Here is a 23,537-nt window from a genome sequence, read left to right on the forward strand (position 1 = left end):
ATCAAAGCTGGTCTTCAGTTTTTCTACTTCAGCCAAACTAAATTCGAATTTTGAGTCGGCCTTCCGGGTTTTAGATTCTTGATGTGCCAACTGAGTTTTCATATCAATCAATTGCGATTGAAGTTGAGCAGTGGTGTCTTGTATAGGCACAGATTTGAACCCATATTCATAAGTCAGCTTATATGAATCAAGTCCCAAGCATTTTGCAAGCAACAACACTTGGCACTTAGGGCTAATGTGTACCAAAAAGATTCTTTACACAACGGCTCATATGAATAAGTCCCAAGCACTTTGCAAGCAAAAGCACTTGGCACTTGGGGGCTAATGCATATTGCTCGTGTTTCATTATTACTTTATGATGACCCGGTTGGGCCATAAATGACCACAGCTGGCTCATGGGGGCTACAACGAGTAAGCTTTGATTTACAAACAATGATGAACAAGTACCGGTTCATTCATGCCGATTAAACTGGCCCTTAGGGGCTACGGATTGCAATGTTAATCATTAAAGATCCGTCTTAACTCTAATGGTGAAAGCCGGCCTTTGAAGGATTCTACCAAAGATGTTTTTTATACTCATGGATATTCTAAGTCTACAACATATTCAATCTTATCATACGCATTAGACTTGGAGGCTGATAGGATATGCATCATGTATCAAGCCGGGGTTCATACCTAATATTTATGGTGCATCTGTTTCACCAGGTCAATCTGAAGATCCCGGCTGGTATGAACTTGGTTGAGATAGCCAGAGAATACTTCACTGATGCTCAGTTGAGAGTAATCAGCAATATCAAATCTCACTTTCCGCCTTTCAATGAATTCCTCCTTGGTGGACTGCTTGGCCAAGACAGTAGGTTGTCCCGGTTCTTTGAAGCTGGTGCCAGTGATCATAACATCGTCGGTATGTGTTCCTGACGGTTTAATTTGGCTTGATGATTCAGTGTTCAAAGGATTAAGGTTTGTCTGGTCACTGGAGAGGTCAGGGATTTCTGGTGGATCATCATGGACAGGCTCTAGGGGTTGCGGCACGGAGGTGTCAGATGCTAGAATTTGCTGTTCCGGTTCATTGACTTTGGGATCTTCAGCCGGTTTAATCACCCTTGCTTTTTGCTAGGCTTTGCTTGTCCACTGCACAGGTTATGAGAGGTTAGTACAAATATAAGAGCATAAGGACGTAGAGAATAAAAAGTGATTGTTGTTACCCAGGGACAGTTTTGAAAGCCGGCAGTTGGGTCTGTGATGAGTCACCGGAGGAAGACCGAGAAGCCTCCTGATAGTTTGAATTGGAAGAATTAAGTGGTTGGAGAATGAGACCCGCCAGTGGATAAAAAGAGTTTAAATTTGGAAAGACCTCGTTTCGACGTTTCCGTGGAGCTGGAGTATTTGGAAAGCTGGACGATAACTCTTTGCCTTCGCTGGTCCGAGTTTGTCGCCGGTTCTCGTGTTGTTGTTGCTTCAAAAGAAAGTGAGGATCCAAATGAGCTAAGGGGTGTGAAAATCTTACTTTCTGGGTTACCCGTCGAATTTGTAGTCTTGGCAAAGGCTCTGAGTCGGAGGAAATAATAGTTACCTCTTCTTCGATCACTTGACTGGCCCCCGTGTCATCCTGATGATAATCATTGTCAATAAGATGGTTGAAAAAGGAGCCAAGGGAATCAAGGGCTACCTCCGACTCAGAACAGTCGTCCAGACCAAGCATGTCGGAAGCAGTTAATTTCTTCTTATTATTCTTGGCGGTTTTCTTGATGGCTTTCGTTTTGGCCCTGGCTTTCTTGGCAGCTTCATGGTCATACTACTTGTTCCAAAAATCAGATGCAGCCTGTGAAAATCATCGAAGTTGAGTTAACGGAACATTGAAGTGATAAGGTGAAGTAAGTGATTTAGAGACTCACATCTAGTGGTGGGTTAAGTTTGCAGAAAGGGTTCAACCCCACTTTGCTGCAGCTCCCCGGGCTCTCGTTTAGAAGGGTCTTTGTCATTTCATTGATTGCATCATCAGTGAGGCACACGGAGTTGTGGCGCAGTGGATCTTTTGCATCACCCGAGTAAGTGCACATTAAGCCGGGTCAGTGGCTCAAGGGTATGATTCGCGAAGAAACCCAACACCGAACCAAGTCAACACCAGTTAACCCATTTCCAAGCAGGGCCTTAACCTTTGCAATAGTAGGATCAAGCTTGGCACGTTCAGCAGTGGTAAGCTTTTCAGGAAGATGATGCTTTGGGTTGAGCCGCTGGACGCGATAACCCAGCAAAAGATTCTCGTCAGCCGGAGAAGTATCTTTGCAATAGAACCATGTTTGGTTCCAATCTTTTGGGTGACTCGGTAGGCGAGCATAGGGGAAGACAACATCTCTTCTTCGTTGAATTGAGACCCCGCCAAGTTCTAAGCTGGGTCCATTTGTAAACTCGTTTTGCCAGTTCAGATAAAAATATCCCCTAAAGAGTTCAACACCGGGTTCTTCCTGAAGGTACACTTCACAGAACACTTGAAAATTGCAGATGTTTGACACGGAATTAGGTCCGATGTCTTGAGGATGGAGTTGAAAGAAGTGCATAACATCTCAGAAATTTTTTGATCCGGGCGGTGAGAAGCCCCGATTCATGTGATCAGTAAAAATGATGACTTCACCATCCTTTGGGTGAGGTCTTTCTTCGTTTAGTTTGGGAGCGCACCAATGCAAGATGTCTTTGGCTGGTAAAAAGCCGATTTTAACAAAGTCCTTGAGCATGTTTTCGATGTCAATAGAAGGAACCCAATTACATGAAGTGACCGTCTTCGGCATTGTGAAGGGAGAAGCCTAAAAAGCAAGAAAATTTGCCGGTTTAAAGTTGATTCGTTAAGCCGGAGGTAAATGCTATAGTATATACATATTCAGATCGGCGGCTTAAACGGGGCCTAATGACATATGGATAGTTATAAACCGGTGATATAAGCCGCCATGATCACAATAGTATTCAAGATCTATCAAGGATAAAATCTGCTAAGTATTGGATAATAGGTTTCACAGACTGGAGCAGCTAGTTTCGATCTAAAGCTATGTGGAAAAAGAAAATAAATCAAGGTCTAAATATCGCAGTAGTGGAGGAACTAGCGTATTGATAAGGTTTCCGCATCTAGGTTATTCAGTGATTAAGAGGAGGAACATAAACAGTTTCTGCATATTTCAAGGGTTATTTTTGGATTGAAGAAATGATTAAACTGAGGTATGATGAAGAACGGTGATGAACTCCGAAGAAGTTCAGAAAACCCTAATGGAGATCTATAACAGCGAAAGGAGAAGTACTTACTGGATCCACGGAACAATGGAGAGGTGCCGCAGTTGCTCTGGTCTTGTTCAGGTTGATGTAGCGGCCGGAGTTAAGGAAGCCGACGAGCTCGGCGGCGGCGGTGCTCAGGTGTGCAGATGCGTCGTGAAGGGAGAGGTTGAAGATGAGAAGAAGAAGGGGGAAATGGAAAGGTTGTTTGGCCCTATTTATAAGTAAAGGGTCAATAGGCGGGCATGAAAAACGAGGAGGCCAAATAATGATTATCCAGCCGCTCGGACGCCTCGATTTTCAGGATGATTAATTAAAGATAAGGATTTGTTAAGATATCATGGGTATTGTGCAAAATTAATGACAGATGAAGTCATGGCGGGTCTCCGAAATTCCAGGAGATGACGTCACGACGGGTTACAATATCATGCGACGACAAGTGAAGAAGGGTTTTTCCTAAGTGTTGAAGATTGACATGAACAAAGTTCAATCAACCTGGGGCCTAATGTTGGGGATATGGCTATCAGGAATGACCCGCCCAGGAGGGGCCGGGTTATCCTAATGCCGGTTCATCAACACAAAGCCCATGATGATGTTGAAGATGGAGGTTCATGAAGAAGACTCGCTAAAAGGGCCCAAAGCCCAAAGGCGGCTTAAGGCCCATAGGTGTAAACCGACATATGTGTATGACTTATATTGTAAGGCAAGTGTAATTAGTCACCGGGCTGGACACGTTGTTTATGAGCCGACCGGGACTCTGTAAGCCGCGGGGTGTCAACCTGTGTATATAAAAGGACGACCCGACGGCGGCTTAGGGCAAGAGACAACAGATCGAAAGCTAGGTCAAGCGTATTCGCTCCCTAGTAATCGAGACATAAGCAATACCACCTCAAACTGGATTAGGCCTTTACCTTCACCGCAAGGGGCCGAACCAGTATAAACTCCTTGTGTCATTTGTCCCATTTAACCCCTTTAAGCTAACCCTGTTGTGATGGCTCCACGACTAAGTCCTTTTGCTAGGTCATCTGCCATGACAATTCCACGACATGTAGGGTCCGCACGCTTAACATTCGATGACGAATTGTATTATGAGTTATGTGATTTGATGACGAAGTTTGTTCGGAGTCCCGGATGAGATCACGGACATGACGAGGAGTCTCGAAATGATTGAGAGGTAAAGATCGATATATTGCAAGGCTATATTCGGACATCGGAATGGTTCCGAGTGATTCAGGTATTTTTTGGAGTACCACAGAGTTACAGGAATTCGCCAGGGGATGTTAATGGGCCTTATTGGGCTTTAGTGGAGAGAGGGAAGAAGGGCCACGAGGTGGCGCACGCCTCCCCCCTGCCCAAACCGAATTGGACAAGGGGTGGGGGTGCGGCTCACCCTTTCCTTCTCCCTCTCCCTCCTTTCCCTCTTCCCTACTCCGAAAAGGAAAGGGAATCCTACTAGGACTTGGGAGTCCTAGTAGTACTCCCTACACTTGGGGCGCCCTTAGGAGGGCCGGCGTCTCTCCCTTCCTCCTTTATATACGTGGGTAGGGGCCACCCCAAAGGCACACCAAGTTTTCTTTTAGCCGTGTGTGGTGCCCCCCTCCACAGTTACACACCTCGATCATAAGCCCTGCGCCGGTAACTTCATCATCACTGTCGCCAAACCGTCGTGCTGACGGAACTCTCCCTAGGTCTCAACTGGATCAAGAGTTCGAGGGACGTCATCGAGCTAAATGTGTGCTGAACGCAGAGGTGCCGTACGTTCGGTGCTTGGATCGGTTGGATCGCGAAGACGTTTGACTACATCAACCGCGTTACTAAACGCTTCCGCTTTCGGTCCAAGGGTACGTATACACACTCTCCCCTCTCGTTGCTATGCATCTCCTAGATAGATCTGCATGATCATAGGTAAAATTTTGAAATACTGTGTTCCCCAACAGTGGCATCCGAGCCAGGTCTATGCGTAGATGATATGCACGAGTAGCACACAAAGAGTTGTGGGCTATAATAGTCGTACTGCTTACTAGCAATGTCTTACTTTGATTCGGCGGTATTGTTGGCTGAAGCGGCCTGGACCAACATTACATGACCGCGTTCATAAGACTGGTTCTACCGACGTGCTTCGCACACAGGTGGCTAGCGGGTGTCTGTTTCTCCAACTTTAGTTGAATCGAGTTTGACTACACCCGGTCCTTGTTGAAGGTTAAAACAGCACACTTGACAAAAAATCGTTGTGGTTTTGATGCGCAGGTAAGAACAGTTCTTGCTAGAAGCCCGTAGCAGCCACGTAAAACTTGCAACAACAAAGTAGAGGACGTCTAACTTGTTTTTGCAGGGCATGTTGTGATGTGATATAGTCAAGACGTGATGAGATATAAATTTTTGTATGAGATGATCATGTTTTGTAAAAGTTATCGGCAACTAGTAGGAGCCTTATGGTTGTCACTTTATTGTATGAAATGCAATCGCCATGTAATTGCTTTACTTTATCACTAAGCGGTAGCGATAGTCGTAGAAGCAATAGTTGGCGAGATGACAACGATGCTACGATGGAGATCAAGGTGTCAAGCCGGTGACGATGGATATCATGACGGTGCTTTGGAGATGGAGATCAAAGGCACAAGATGATGATGGACATATCATGTCACATATTTTGATTGTATGTGATGGTTATCCTTTATGCATCTTATTTTGCTTCGTACGACGATAGCATTATAAGATGACCCCTCACTAAATTTCAAGGTACAAGTGTTCTCCCAGAGTATGCACCGTTGCTACAGTTCCTCGTGCCGAGACACCACGTGATGATCGGGTGTGATAAGCTCTACGTTCACATACAATGGGTGCAAGCAAGTTTTGCACGTGTAGAATACTCGGGTTAAACTTGATGAGCCTAGCATATGCAGATATGGCCTTGGAACACTAAGACCGAAAGGTCAAACGTGAATCATATAGTAGATATGATCAACATAGTGATGTTCGCCACTGAAAACTACTCCATCTCATGTGATGATCGGACATGGTTTAGTTGATATGGATCACGTGATCATTTAGATGACTAGAGGAATGTCTATCTAAGTCGGAGTTCTTAATTAATATGATTAACTGAACTTTAATTTATCATGAACTTAGTCCTGATAGTATTACCATATCTATGTTGTAGATCAATAGCTTGCGTTGTAGCTCCCCTATGTTTTTTGATATGTTCCTAGAGAAAACTAAGTTGAAAGATTATAGTAGCAATGATGCGGACTGGGTTTGTGATCTGAGGATTATCCTTGTTGCTGCACAGAAGAATTATGTCCTTGATGCACCGCTAGGTGACAGACCTGTTGCAGGAGCAGATGTAGACATTATGAACATTTGACAAGCTCAGAATGATGACTACTTGATAGTTTAGTGCACCATGCTTTATGGAATAAAACTGGGACTTCAAATAATGTTTTGAACACCACAGAGCATATAAGATGTTCCAAGAGTTGAAATTGGTATTTCAGACTCATGCCCATGTTGAGAGGTATGAGACCTCTGACAAGTACTTTGCCTACAAGATGGAGGAGAATAGCTCAGCTAGTGAGCATGTGCTCAGAATGTTTGAGTACTACAATCACTTGAATCAAGTGGGAGTTAAATCTTCCAGATAAGATAGTGATTGACAGAGTTCTCTAGTCACTATCACCAAGTTACTAGATCTTCATGATGAACTATAATATGCAAGGGATAACATAAATGATTCCCAAGCTCTTCGCGATACTGAAATCGGCGAAGGTAGAAATCAAGAAAAAGCATCAAGTGTTGATGGTTGACAACACCACTAGTTTCAAGTAAAAGGGCAAGGGAAAGAAAGAGAACTTCAAGAAGAATGGCAACCAAAGTTGCCACTCCCGTGAAGAAGCCCAAAGCTAAACCTAAGCCTGAAATTGAGTGCTACTACTGCAAAGGGAATGGTCACTGAAAGCAGAACTACCCCAAATACTTGGCGTATAAGAAGGATGGCAAAGTGAAAGGTATATTTGGTATACATGTTATTGATGTGTACTTTACTAATGTTCATAGTAACCCCAGGGTATTTGATACCGGTTCAGTTGCTAAGATTAGTAACTCGAAACATGAGTTACAAAATGAACAGAGACTAGTTGAGGGCAAAGTGACTATGTGTGTTGGAAGAGATTCCAAGGTTGATAAGATCACCATCGCATACTCCCTCTACCTTTGGGATTAGTGTTTAACCTAAATAAAAGTTATTTGGTGTTTGCGTTAAGCATGAATATGATTGGATCATGTTTATTGCAATACGGTTATTCATTTAAGTCAAAGAATAATTGTTATTCTATTTACATGAATAAAACCTTCTGTGGTCATACACCCAAGGTGAATGGTTTATTCAATCTTGATTGTAGTGATACACATATTCATAATATTGAGGCCAAAAGATGCAAGGTTAATAATGATAGTGCAACTTATTTGTGGCACTGCCGTTTAGGTCATATTGGTGTAAAGCGCATGAAGAAACTCCATGCTGATGGGCTTTTGGAATCACTTGATTATGAATCACTTGATGCTTGCGAACCATGCCTCATGGGCAAGATGACTAAGACTCTGTTGTCCGGAACAATGGAGCGAGCAACTGACTTATTGGAAATAATACATACTGATGTATGCAGTCCGATGAGTGTTGAGGCTCGCGGCAGGTATCGTTATTTTCTGACCTTCACATATGATTTGAGTAGATATGGGTATATCTCTACTTAATGAAACATAAGTCTGAAACATTTGAAAAGTTCAAAGAATTTCAGAGTGAAGTGGAAAATCATCGTAACAAGAAAATAAAGTTTCTACGATCTGAGTGCGGAGGCGAATATTTGAGTTACGAGTTTGGACTTCATACAAAACAATGTGAAATAGTTTCACAACTCACGCCACCTAGAACACCACAACGTAATGGTGTGTCCGAACATCGTAACCATACTTTATTGGATATGGTGCGATCTATGATGTCTCTTACTGATTTACCACTATTGTTTTGGGGTTATGCATTAGAGACAGCTGCATTCACGTTAAATAGGGCACCATCTAAATCCGTTGAGACGACACCATATGAATATTGGTTTAGCAAGAAACCTAAGTTGTCGTTTCTTGAAGTTTGGGGCTGCGATGCTTATGTGAAAAAGCTTCAACCTGATAAGCTCGAACCCAAATCAGAGAAATGTGTCTTCATAGGATACCCAAAAGAGGTTGTTGGGTACACTTTCTATCACAGATCCGAAGGCAAGATATTCATTGCTAAGAATGGATCCTTTCTAGAGAAGGAGTTTCTCTCGAAAGAAGTGAGTGGGAGGAAAGTAGAACTTGATGAGGTAATTGTACCTTCTCCTGAATTGGAAAGTAGTTCATCACAGAAATCAGTTCCAGTGATTCCTACACCAAACAGTGAGGAAGCTAATGATGATGATCATGAAACTTCAGATCAAGTTACTACCGAACCTCGTAGGCCAACTAGAGTATGGTCCACACCAGAGTGGTACAGTAATACTGTTCTGGAAGTCATGTTACTAGACCATGACGAACCTACAAACTATGAGGAAGTGGTGATGAGCCCAGATTCCGCGAAATGGTTTGAGGACATGAAATCTGAGATGCGATCCATGTATGAGAACAAAGTATAGACTTTGATTGACTTACCCAATGATCGGCGAGCCATTGAGAACAAATGGATCTTCAAGAGGAAGACGGGCGCTGACAGTAGTGTTACTATCTACAAAGCTCGACTTATTGCAAAAGGTTTTCGACATGTTCAAGCAGTTGACTACGATGAGACTTTCTCACTCATAGCGATGCTTAAGTCTTTCCAAATCATGTTAGCAATTGCCGCATTTTATGATTATGAAAATTGGCAAATGGATGTCAAAACTACATTCCTTAATGGATTTCTTAAAGAAGAGTTGTATATCATGCAACCAGAAGGTTTTGTTGATCCTAAAGGTGCTAACAAAGTGTGCAAGCTCCAGCGATCCATTTATGGGCTGGTGCAAGCCTCTCGGAGTTGGAATATATGCTTTGATAGTGTGATCAAAGCATATGGTTTTATACAAACTTTTGGATAAGCATGTATTTACAAGAAAGTGAATGGGAGCACTACAGCTTTTCTAATAAGTATATGTGAATGACATATTGTTGATCGGAAATGATGTAGAATTTTTTTGGAAAGCATAAAGGAGTGTATGAAAGGAGTTTTTCCAAAAGAAATACCTCGGTGAAGTTGCTTACCTATTGAGCATCAAGATCTATAGATACAGATCAAGACGCTTGATAAGTTTTTTCAATGAGTACATACCTTGACAAGTTTTTGAAGTAGTTCAAAATGGAACAGTCAAAGAAGGAGTTCTTGCCTATGTTGCAAGGTGTGAAGTTGAGTAAAGAATCAAAACCCGACCACGGCCGAAAATAGAAAGAGAATGAAAAGTCATTCCCTATGCCTTAGTCGTAGGTTCTATAAAGTATGCTATGATGTGTACCAGACCTATTGTGTACCTCACCATGAGTTTGGCAAGAGGGTACAATAGTGATCTAGGAGTGAATCACTGGACAGTGGTCGAAATTATCCTTAGTGGAATAAGGTCATGTTTCTCGGTTATGGAGGTGACAAAAATTTCGTTGTAAAGGGTTACGTCGATGCAAGCTTTGACAATGATCTGGATGACTCTAAGTCTCAATCTGGATACATATTGAAAGTGGGAGCAATTAGCTAGAGTAGCTCCGTGCAGAGCATTGTAGACATAGAAAATTTGCAAAATACATATGGCTCTAAATGTGGCACACCCGTTGACTAAACTTCTCTCACAAGCAAAACATGATCACACCTTAGTACTCTTTGGGTGTTAATCACATAGCGATGTGAACTAGATTATTGACTCTAGTAAACCCTTTGGGTGTTAGTCACATGGAGATGTGAACTAATCACATAAAGATGTGAACTATTGGTGTTAAATCACATGACGATGTGAACTAGATTGTTGACTCTAGTGCAAGTGGGAGACTGAAGAAAATATGCCCTAGAGGCAATAATAAAGTTGTTATTTATATTTCCTTATATCATGATAAATGTTTATTATTCATGCTAGAATTGTATTAACCGGAAACTTAGTACATGTGTGAATACATAGACAAAATAGAGTGTCCCTAGTATGCCTCTACTTGACTAGCTCGTTAATCAAAGATGGTTAAGTTTCCTGACCATAGACATTTGTTGTCATTTGATGAACGGGATCACATCATTAGGAGAATGATGTGATGGAAAAGACCCATCCGTTAGCTTAACATAATGATCGTTAAGTTTTATTGCTATTGCTTTCTTCATGACTTATACATATTCCTTTGACTATGAGATTATGCAACTCCTGAATACCGGAGGAATACCTTGTGTGCTATCAAATGTCACAACGTAACTGGGTGCTTATAAAGATGCTCTACGGGTATCTCCGAAGGTGTTTGTTGGGTTGGCAAAGACCGAGATTAGGATTTGTCACTCCGAGTATCGGAGAGGTATCTCTGGGCCCTCTCGGTAATGCACATCATAATAAGCCTTGCAAGCAATGTGACTAATGAGTTAGTTACGGGATGTTGCATTACGGAACGAGTAAAGAGACTTGCCAGTAAAGAGATTGAACTAGGTATGATGATACCGACGATCGAATCTCGGGCAAGTAACATACCGATAATGAAGGGAATGAAGTATGTTGTTATGCGGTTTGACCGATAAAGATCTTCATAGAATATGTACGAGCCAATATGAGCATCCAGGTTCCGCTATTGGTTATTGACCAGAGATGTGTCTCGGTCATGTCTACATAGTTCTCAAATCCGTAGGGTCCGCACGCTTAACGTTCGATGACGATTTGTATTATGAGTTACGTGATTTGATGACTGAAGTTTGTTTGGAGTCCCGGATGAGATCACGGACATGACGAGGAGTCTCAAAATGATCAAGAGGTAAAGATCGATATGTTGGAAGGCTATATTCGGACATCGGAATGGTTCCGAGTGATTCGGGTATTTTTTGGAGTACCGGAGAGTTACGGGAATTCGTCGAGGGAAGTTAATGGGCCTTGTTAGGCTTTAGTGGAGAGAGGGAAGATGGGCCGCGAGGTGGCGCGCACCTCCCCCCTGCCCAAACCGAATTGGACAAGGGGTGGGGACACGGCTCACCCTTTCCTTCTCCCTCTCCCTCCTTTCCTTCTTTCCTACTTCGAAAAGGAAAGGGTATCCTACTAGGACTCGGGAGTCCTAGTAGTACTGCCTACACTTAGCGCGCCCCTAGGAGGGCCAGCCTCTATCCCTCCCTCATTTATATATGTGGGCAGGGGCACCCCAAAGGCACATCAAGTCTTCTCTTAGCTGTGTGCGGTGCCCCCCTCCACAGTTACACACCTCAGTCATATCGTCGTAGTGCTTAGGCGAAGCCCTGCGCCGGTAACTTCATCATCACCGTTGCCACACCGTCGTGCTGATGGAACTCTTCCTCGGCCTCAACTGGATCAAGAGTTTGAGGGACGTCATCGAGCTGAACGTGTGCTGAACGCGGAGGTGCCATACGTTCGGTTCTTGGATCAGTTGGATCGCGAAGACGTTCAACTACATCAACCGCGTTACTAAACGCTTCCGCTTTCGGTCTACGAGGGTACGTATACACACTCTCCCCTCTCGTTGCTATGCATCTCCTAGATAGATCCTGCGTGATTGTAGGTAAAATTTTGAAATACTGCGTTCCCCAACATCTACCACAGATCCGAAGGCAGGATCTTTGTTGCCAAGAATGGATCCTTTCTAGAGAAGGAGTTTCTCTCGAAAGAAGTGAGTGGGAGGAAAGTAGAACTTGATGAGGTAACTGTACCTTCTCTCGAAATTTAAAGTAGCACATCACAGAAAATCATTCCCATGATGCCTGCACCAACTAGAGAGGAAGCAAATCATAATGATCATGGAACTTCAGATCAAGTTACTACTGAACCTCGTAGGTCGACCAGAGAATGATTCGCCCCAGAGTGGTACGGTAATCCTGTCCTGGAAGTCATGTTACTAGACCAAGGCAAACCTACTAACTATGAAGAAGCTATGATGAGCCCAGATTCTGATAAATGGTTTGAGGCCATAAAATCTGAGATAGGATCCATGTATGAGAACAAAGTATGGACTTTGGTGTACTTTCCCGATGATCGGCAAGCCATTGAGAATAAATGGATCTTCAAGAAGAAGACAGACACTGATGGTAATGTCACCATTTACAAAGCTTGACTTGTCGCGAAAGGTTTTCGACAAGTTCAAGGGGTTGACTACGATGAGACTTTCTCACCCCTAGTGATGCTTAAGTCAGTCCGAATCATGTTATCAATTGCCGCATTTTATAATATGAAATCTGGCAAATAGACGTCAAAACTGCATTCTTTAATGGATTTCTTAAAGAAGAATTGTATATAATGCAACCAGAAGGTTTTGTCGATCCTAAAGGTGCTAAAAAAAGCGTGCAAGCTCCAACGATCCATCTATGGACTGGTGCATGCATCTCGGAGTTGGAATACACGTTTTGATGAGGTGATCAAAGCATATGGTTTTATACAGACTTATGGTGAAGCCTGTATTTATAAGAAACTGAGTGGGAGCTCTGTAGCATTTCTGATATTATATGTGGATGACATATTATTGATTGGAAATGATATGAAATTTCTGGATAGCACACAAGGATACTTGAATAAGAATTTTTCAATGAAAGACCTTGATGAAGTTGCTTATATATTAGGCATCAAGATCTATAGAGATAGTTTAACACAAATTTGCTTATGTGTAACATAATATGTTATGGTAACATATAGTGTTTTTCGAGAAAAGATGAGTCTATGAGCTAATAAATAGTCATGTGTGACACTACTACTATGTTACTTTGCACTATGAAGGTAGTAACTTAGACTAGTGTCATATGCATGCGAAAATGCATAGGAGCTCTCGGGTGCTACGCCCCCTATATTCAAAAATAATTTACTAATTCAAAAAAAGTCAAAAAAATCTCTGAACTTTTTATGGAATCAAACATGACCAAGTATTGCACTCGTATAAAAAGATTAAATAGGGAATGACTTTTATTGTATCCAGGGTCAAAGATTTCCCAAAAAATGCTAGATACAAGCACTATTCATGCTATATTGTCGTCATAAATTTGTTATTTTTGCCATGGAGTCAACGAGAATCATTCCTTGACCAATTTTTTATATGAGTACAATACCTAGTCATATTTGATTCAAAAATATATCCAGGATTTTTTTGACTTTGTTTGAATTATTAAATTATTTTTGAAAATAGGAGGGTGGAGCACCTGAGTGCTCCTAATTCGCTTCCCATATGCATGACACTATTATAAGTTACTTCCCACTATGACCGGCCTAAGTTGTACTCCCTCCATTTCCTTATACAAGGCCACTATGAAAAATACATTTTGTATCTATACAAGGCCATTAACAATAATTGAGGCAATAATTAATGATGTTTTCTCATACTAGCAACTTGTTTAATACTTGCATGCATGTAGTCATAATGACACTGTACTACTTCATTCGCATTCCTTCCTTGCATTCATGCATGCCAGCGTATTAATAATCCCGGTTAACAAAAATAAAAGCTGGTTTACAAAGCAGTCATTAAATTTTATCCGGTACTTGTAATTTGAGTTTGTGGCCTTGTATAAGGGAATGGAGGGAGTACTAACTTTGTACCAAACCAAGGACAATTAATATGGATATGAGGGAGTAGTAAACCATTCAATTTAGAAACATTATGAACGTAAATAAGGCCACAACCCACAATATTCCACAACAGTATTAACATTTTTCTATGAGTTAAGTCAACTCTTATATAAAATACAGACATAAAACTAAAATACAATGTAAAGATATTTAGAAAATATTCACTGAGACTAGCTACTGTAGCATGCAATATTTCATTGTTCTGATTTTTGGCAGTTTTTTGATTTTCAGTTGGTTTTCCAAAAATGCAAGAATGGATTATTTATTTTCAGAACGAGCATTTATTAAAATTCGAGGAAATTTTTAAAAATGCAAACATTTTACAAACTTTATGAATATTTAATAATATTGAACCTTTTTGTGATTTTTTACAAATTTTTTGAACATTTTTAAAATTTTCAGAAATAATTTTTGAAAAAAGAACCACAAAACACCGGATACAAGCAATAGAAAAATAATATGAAAAAATGAAACGAAAGGTAGCATTAATTTAATCTTGTTGAAGTCATTAAAATTTACCTTAGGGCCATGGGACGGGTACGGGGTGGATCCCGGCCCTTACCGGCGAGAGGGCTTCGTTTTCAGGTGCTTCTTCAAGTTTTGTTAGGGTTTGTGTCCTGCTCAAGAAGACGAGACGACGACGGCTTCTTGAAGATGGAATAAGGTTCTCCCTGCCTAGCCCCCGTCCTAGTGATGTGTCTAGCATCATCGAAGGGCGTGTGGAGGTGTGTCTCCGGCGGATCTCGCGAGATTTGATCGGTGATTGTCTTTGGTGGATCCACTCAGATCCGGTCTTTATTCGTCTTTGTTCATGTGTCTTCAGGTTGGATCCTTCCGATCTAAAATTCTCTTCATCAGCAGCGGTTGCTGTTCTAGAGCGTTGGTCTTATGGGACCTTAGCACGACGACTTCCCGACTGTCTACTACAACAAGTTATGCTCGACTCCGGCGAGGGAGGGCGATGACGGTGGCGCGCCTTCGCCTCGCTTCAGTTATTATAGTCATCGCTAGGTAGTCTATGAATCTGGATATAATTTTTATTATTTTCGGTGTTCATTGTACTGTCATGATTGAATATGAATAGATCGACAGTTTCCCACAAAAAAAGAACATACACACCATACAATCAGATTGTCGACTTTCCTTTTCTTTTCTTTACTAGATGGTACCCTGCACGTCGTTGCAGGAATGTTTCGTTATAAATTTTTAGTGAGATTTGGTTGTATTGAACATCAATATTTGGATAATACCATGATAACTAATACCAAAAATACATATTATGTATTGTGCTATAAAACATTTATTAAATATAAATACCATAGAAGAATGAAAAATTACAGGCATGTTTGCATATTAAAGTGGTTTTTTTCCCTATGCACGGTTACATGTTGAGGGTCGACCTTTTTCCATGTATGGAACATGTTGAGTTGACATGCATGTACAGAGCTCCTATTCCGCGCCTTATGCGCCAAATTGCCAGCAGGCGCTCACGAGATCATCAGTTGGGCCAACCGATTTAAAGCGCGTCCGCTAGCGCTCGATCGCTTGACAAGCACCGGCTTGCGCACTCAACCCCTGCTGATGGTTTGAACGGTTGACTAGACCCATCAACTGTTGACCATTGACTTTTTAAAAAGAGTTCACAGGATTAAAACAAAGTTTACAATTATGAAAACATAGTGAAAATTCAAAAATGTTCATGTATTCAAAAAAACATTCATGAAAAAGAAAATTGTTCACCAATTTGAGCGAATTAGAAAAAGTCCACAAATTCAAAAAAGCTCGCAAAAGTCTGAAAAGGTTCAAAAATTTGAAAAAGTTTCATGAACACGAAAAAGTTTGCGAATTCAAAAAAGTTCGGGAATACGGAAAAGGTTCACAAATTCAAAATAAGTTTGTGAAAAGTAAAAAAAATCTCACAAATTGAAAAGAAGTTTTCAAATTTAAAAATAGTTTGTGAATTGTAAGAAGTCCATGAATTAATTTTTTTGCGAAAATGAAAATTGTTCACGATTTTTTTAATTTTTTTTTAGCAATTTGAAGAAAAAAATTTACAAAAAATGAAAAAGAGAACAAATAAAAGGAAAAAAGAAAAGGGGAAAAGCAAACAAAAAAAATTAAAAAATATGGTTTGGAAGCATCCATAAGCTTCTCAAAACCTGTCAGAAGCTATGCAGAAGACCAACAATGGTTCGTCCTAAATGGGCCAACCCAGCTATCCCAATCGTCATATGCGTTGCGTAGCGAATGCCTTTTAAGAGGCGCTATAAGCGGTGAATAGGAAATGCTATGCATGCATGCTGAGAGAAATATGTTAGTGGTGGCTACCTATTTGGATATAGAGGATTTTTTGTTGTTCCTTGGTTTTGGTAGTTTTTATGTATTTCATCAATGGGTATGTTTTGACATTTTCCTACAAAATCTTTCAATACTATAATTTTAAATTAGGACCAACATAGTCAATTTGTGCTAATCGGCCAACCAAATACCTCAACTCCCTTATAGAACATGTGGGCCAATTGTTTTGTGTTTGACACCGTATACACTTGTTGTGGACTAAATGGCTGCTACTACACTACAATGGGGTTTACATAGAAGAGGAAAAAGGCGTGTCTATATCTAATTTGCTAGATGGTTGCCTTCGATCTTTTTCAATAAAGGACGCTTTATTACTCAAAGGTTTAAGCATTACACCCGGTCTCTGCATAATTAAGATGCACACAGTCAACCAAGTCCAAGCCAAAAAAACAAAATGAAAGCAAAATACAAGAAATCATGAGTTTGCATGACACCTAAAATGTAGGAGGGCCAATCCTAAGATCATGTTGCTACTCATGTTGAGTAAAGTATCACTCGTCATGTGCTCCAAGCGTGTATACACGTCCGTAAATAGGTCTTGATTCTCCACATGTTGTAGAGACGACCATAAATGGAGCGTACCGGTACACCTGTAGATAACCTGCATAGAAGTACTTTTATTGTTAAATACCTTATCATTTCTACACAGCCAAAGCGACCAAATAACTGCAAGCGCTCGCACCCTGATAAATTTTTTGAACCTGTGATCAATCCCATGTAACCAGCGGCCAAAAATGTTAGCAAGACTATCTGGAGGATACAAGCTAAAAGCTAGTTGGATGATTGGACATATAGAACGGGCTAATTTACATTGGAAGAACAAATGTTTTACTGTTTCGTCATGATGAAAAAAAACACATTGCGATACTTCCATGTCAATTCCTCTTAATAAGGTTGTCTTTGGTAAGAATGACTCCTCGACAAAGATACCACGCAAAGATTTTAGGAGGCAGCCAAACAGTTCTAGAAGGTCTAGTTTGATACCCTACCAGAAGTTCTAGTAGAACTCAGCGGGAAAACCATCTAGACCTGGTGCTTTGTTGTGTACCATTTGGAAAACCGCCTTCTTTACCTCATCCTTGGAGTAACGAGCCGTTAGAAGGTTATTTTCCTCAACAGAAACCTGGGGGATATCATCTGTTCGAGACTCGTCCATCGAGAAATTGCCTTCTTCTAGGGCTTCAAATGGATTTTTATAATAATTAGTAGTGTATGTTTTGAGTTGCTCGTGTCACACAATCATGCCCTCCTCCAGTTCATGAGAATGAATAAGTTTCTTCCGGTGTCTACCATTGCCCACACCATGGAAGTAACTTGTATTCAAATCTTCTTTCAGAATAAATTGAGAATTTGAATGTTGGTACCATTTGACCTCCTCTTCTCTCAGAGTCTAGCTATATGTGCATTTGATTGATTCTTAATCTCAATTTCTTGCACCGAACGGACGAACCTCAACCAAGGCTTCTTGATTGTCGATAATAGACGAGAGATGGATCTTCTCTTTTTTGAGAATACCCTCCATATGTCTAGCCCATCCACTAATGAAGTTATGTATTGCACACATTTTATTATTCCATTTGTGAATTGGGTTACACCCAGCAGTAGGTTTGTCCCACACCTCCTTCAGCATGTCATGAAAGCCATCACAGTGCAGACATCCAAGTTCGAATTTAAACTAGCGTCCGCACTGTGGTTGTGGCAATATACTCATGTTACTTTAAACCTGAAAATTATTTTGTGTGGATACCTTAGTATGCCAAGAGTTGGTAGTACTGCAATAACAGGAAAACAGGAAAACAACATATAGCTACAACAATAGAGTGGATCTTAGGCCGAGGTAGCATGTTTTACTAGACAACTAGTGGCAGCCTCAACATGTTAGGTAGGAGTCAAATCTCGCTGCAGTTACATTTGTAGGATTTAGTAGGCGAGCGCGGGGGTCGAAGTTTGTAGCAAATAGTATGTATAGTTTTCATTTCTTGTGAACTTATTTATACTAAACTTTTTTACCTATTGCAAATCATCACATCACAATAATGTTTTAACTTTTATTATTCTTATAGCATAATAAATCACATAATTATGTCGGTGAATATTAAGGTATGATGTTCTATTTAACCAATTTCAACATCTGTTGTTGCAAAGGAATTATTCCAGATTCAAATTATGTTTTGCCACAAATGCTATGTTACTTTTCATAAGATTCAGTTTGAGATATTGCCAGCAAAAGCTTCCGCTCAATGAGTCTCCCTTGGGTAGGAAAATAATAAAAACAAAAGGGATATTATTTTACAGATTAATGTTGGCCATTAGATCAATTGTAGTGTATTTATAAGATTTCACGTATATATTATTATATTTGGATATATTGGCAGAGCACTCTAGAACATATGTATCTAGAATAAAAGTCTTGTTAAAATTTGTATGGACTAAATGAATATATGTCTTGATAAATAAAAAGTCATAGTGCATGAGATGTGTACTAGTTTCCCCCGATAATTGGAACTGCTCATTTCTTGGTTCTTTCATTAGCAAATATTATTTCCCTAATTTTAGGTTGAACTGTTGGGTTGCAACACATGTTTGTTTTGTACTATGTAGGGAAATAAAATCATTTGCGAGTGACACACAAGATAGTTGAAAGCATAATATACTTTAACGTGTAGTGGGCAAACTTTGTGACATAACTGTTAATAACACAAACTTATTGGCTTGACCCCTCTCTTGGCTGATCAACAAACGTACCATCCAACAATGATGCATACTCATCATCGGGACAATAATCGTTGTCTTCTTCATCTGAATAAAAATAAAATGTATTAGTATCTTCTTCTTGCGCTAGGGCAGATGCTTGCACTTCTTCTGCTTGAAATTCTGCAGCTTGATCTTCTGCTAGAGGTAATTGCTCTCCAGCCAGAATGATTTCTTCCTTCTTAAGCGCCTTTACTAATCTTCTTGGCTTGAATAGCTTCTTAGGACTCACTATTTCTTATCTTGAAAAAAAATGCATGTTTCCCTCCTTTGATGCACTAACCAACATGTAAACAACCGCTTCAAAATAGTGGCCCGCCTCAATCTCATCTTCAAGGTTACCCTCTACTTCATTATGGCAGGGCTATGATGCTCACCGACAGGTGGCGGCGTTGGAAGGCCCAGATGCATGGCGTGGCGGCGGCTGGATGGCGTGCTCGAGGGGTGGTGCAACCCCGATCTGATTCATATCTCATCGGGGCATGCCTCGGGATTGTACGGATGGATGGATCCAATCCTCCTGTCATGGTGGTCCTGTGGTGTCGAAGGTGGACATGGTGGTGCAGCTAGGCTCTTTTTTTGGAGGGACGGAGACTGCCGGTGAAAGCCAGACTTCGACTATCATCGGAGCCAATGACGGCGGCGCCTGCGGGCGGCGCTACCTTGCCAAAGGAGTTGATATATAGTCCTTGGCTTCCCTCCCAGAATACTTCATGGGAAATCCTAGTTCCAGGTCTTCTGGATCAGATGATGGTGGCGCTCAGGGTCATCTTCCCCGTTGGGGGTATCATCTTTAAGTTGGGCCTGGCTGCTAAGACCAGTGGTTGGTGGTGGTTCACCAGTTGCTTGTGTGCCGGCGGGTAGAGGTGATCCGTTGTTGCGGTGTAGCCTTGCGAACATGGTGTGACGTGGCAGTGTCAGGGATGTTGATTGACGGTGCGAATGGTTGGGTCATGCTTGACTATATTGACGGCTCTTGTTGTAGCCATGGCGGTGAGTGTAGGCTTATGGTGTATTGTCTAGGGTCATGCCAATATTTACCATCGACAAGCACTTGCATCAGAGGCATGGGATCGCCGGAGCATCTCAATGAGATTTTGGCAGTACCATCTCTTCTTGCCATTTGAGTTGTGACTGACGTCACTTTAGTCAACAGAGGTTTTGGGCCAACTACCACCCGAGGGGGTCTACCTCAGGTTTGGCCTGTGGTACAAAGAGGTGTCAGCACAGTTGCACCGGTTATTACATGAATAAGCGGTAGAACCGGTGGTGAGGGTGGTTGTACCACTTTATCCACCTGGCAACGCTTTTTCCTAGCGCGGTTGTATCATGCACTTGGGTAGTTGTACCACTCTAGTGAGGCAGATGGCTCATTTGGGGTTTGGGCCGATTGTACCATTCCTCGGAGCGGTTGTACCGCCCCCATGTGTTTTCTTGTGTAATGGTTGGAAATGTGGGGCCTGTTCAAGGAGGTGGTTCTTCCACCTCCCACCTACCTCTTGCCTCCCTCTCTCCTTCATTAATGCCCAAAGCTTGTTCTTGCATGATCTCCTTCTCTAACCAACCAAACTTATTAATTTGCTAGGGATTGAGGGAGGATACCTAAATCTATGAAGGAAATATGCCCTAGAGGCAATAATAAAGTTATTATTTATTTCCTCATATCATGATAAATATTTATTATTCATGCTAGAATTGTATTAACCGGAAACATAATACATGTGTGAATACATCGACAAACATAGTGTCACTAGTATGCCTCTACTTGACTAGCTCGTTGATCAAAGATGGTTGGGTTTCCTAGCCATAGACATGAGTTGTCATTTGATCAACGAGATCACATCATTAGGAGAATGATGTGATTGACATGACCCATTTCGTTAGCTTAGCACTTGATCGTTTAGTTTACTGCTATTGCTTTCTTCATGACTTATACATGTTCCTATGAATATGAGATTATGCAACTCCCGATTACCGAAAGAACACTTTGTGTGCTACCAAACGTCACAACGTAACTGGGTGATTATAAAGGTGCTCTACAGGTGTCTCCGATGGTGTTCGTTGAGTTGGCATAGATCGATAATAGGATTTGTCACTCCGATTGTCAGAGAGGTATCTCTGGGCCCTCTCGGTAATACACATCACTATAAGCCTTGCAAGCAATGTGACTAATGAGTTAGTTACAGGATGATGCATTACGGAACGAGTAAAGAGACTTGCCGGTAACGAGATTGAACTAGGTATTGAGATACCGACGATCGAATCTTGGGCAAGTAACATACCGATGACAAAGGGAACAACATATGTTGTTATGCGGTTTGACCAATAAAGATCTTCGTAGAATATGTAGGAACCAATATGAGCATCCAGGTTCCGCTATTGGTTATTGACCGGAGACGTGTCTCGGGCATGTCGACATAGTTCTCGAACCCGTAGGGTCCGCACGCTTAAAGTTCTGTGACGATCAGTATTATGAGTTTTTGTGTTTTGATGTATCGAAGGTAGTTCGGAGTCCCGGATATGATCACGGACATGACGAGGAGTCTCGAAATGGTCGAGACGTAAAGATCGGTATATTGGACGACTATGTTCGGACATCGGAAGAGTTTTGGGAGGTTTCAGACATATACCAAAGTACCGGGGGGTTACCGGAACCCCCGGGGGAGTATATTGGGCCTATTGGGCCTTAGTGGAGAAGAGGAGGGGCAGCCAGGGCAGGACATGCACCCCCTCCCCCTCTAGTCCGAATTGGACAAGGAGGGGGAGGGGCGGCGCCCCCCTTTCATTCCTCCTCTCTCCTTCCCTTCCCCCTTCTCCTACTCCTACTAGGAAAGAAGGAGTCCTACTCCCAGTGGGAGTAGGACTCCCCCATTGGTGCGCCCTCCTCCTTAGTCGGCCGCCTCCCCGCTAGCTCCTTTATATACGGGGGCAGGGGGCACCTCATAGACACAACAATTGATCACTGATCTTTTAGCCGTGTGCGGTGCTCCCCTCCACCATAATCCACCTCGGTCATATCGTAGCGGTGCTTAGGCGAAGCCCTGCGTCGGTAGCTTCATCAACACCGTCACCACGCCATCGTGCTGACAAAGCTCTTCCCGGAAGATCTACTGGATCGTAAGTTCGCGGGACGTCACCGAGCTGAACGTGTGCTAAACGCGGAGGTGTCGTACATTCGGTACTGAGGATAGGTCGATCATGAAGACGTACGACTACATCAACCGCGTTGTCATAACGCTTCTGCTTACGGTCTAAGAGGGTACGTAGATGACACTCTCCCCTCTCATTGCTATGCATCACCATGATCTTGCGTGTGCGTAGGAATTTTTCTGAAATTACTACATTCCCCAACAGTGGCATCCGAGCCAGGTTTATGCGTAGATGTTATATGCATGAGTAGAACACAAGTGAGTTGTGGGCGATACAAGTCATACTGCTTACCAGCATGTCATACTTTGGTTCGGTGGTATTGTTGGATGAAGCAGCCCGGACCGACATTACGCATACGCTTACGCGAGGCTAGTTCTACCGACGTGCTTTGCACACAGGTGGCTGGCGGGTGTCAGTTTCTCCAACTTTAGTTGAACCGAGTGTGACTATGCCCGGTCCTTGTTCAATGTTAAAACAGCACTAACTTTGTCGGATTTTGGGTTCCGGCAGACCTTAAGGTTCGAACTCTGGGGTGCGCACGGAGATCTTTCCCCTACCAACTCGCGCTTCTATGGCTCGCAAGAAATCTAGGCTGGAAAGAAGAACACACAAAGGACACGAGGTTTATACTGGTTCGGGCCACCGATGTGGTGTAATACCCTACTCTAGTGTGTGGTGTGGTGGATTGCCTCAGGGGCTGATGATGAACAATACAGGGGGAAGAACGGCCTCGTGAGAGGTGTTCTTGAGCTGGTGCAGTGTGTTCTACTTGGTCCGGATCTCTCTCTCTCTTTCTCTTCTCTCTCTCTTTTCCCTTCTTTTTCTCGCCTCCCCCCTTCCCATGGTGGTTAGTCCTATTTATAGAGGCCCTGGTCCTCTTCCCAAATAATGAGCGGGAAGGGCGCCAACAATTGGCCATTTTGAAGGGGAACATCTAGTACAAGTTATCCTGACCAAAGGTGGTCTTCGGCTGCCAAAAGCACTGGTGATGACGCCGTCTTGGGCTCCACGGTGACCTCCGTCCTGCCGCTCTGCTGGTCTTGGTCTCGTTGCACCAGAATGGTAACCTTTGCCCGATGCCTTGGCCTGTGCTTGCTCCCTTTGCATCGAAGGGGAAATAAGGACACTGCGCAAGCCGGCGCCCGCCTAATCTCGATCGTCATGGCTTGCATCACGGGCTCCTCGCGAGGCACCCCTACCTTGATCTCTCCGCCTCCTCGCGAGCCTGCCTGA

The sequence above is a fragment of the Triticum dicoccoides genome, chromosome 5A (genome assembly GCF_002162155.2).
Source record: "Triticum dicoccoides isolate Atlit2015 ecotype Zavitan chromosome 5A, WEW_v2.0, whole genome shotgun sequence".
NCBI classification, from domain to species: domain Eukaryota; kingdom Viridiplantae; phylum Streptophyta; class Magnoliopsida; order Poales; family Poaceae; genus Triticum; species Triticum dicoccoides.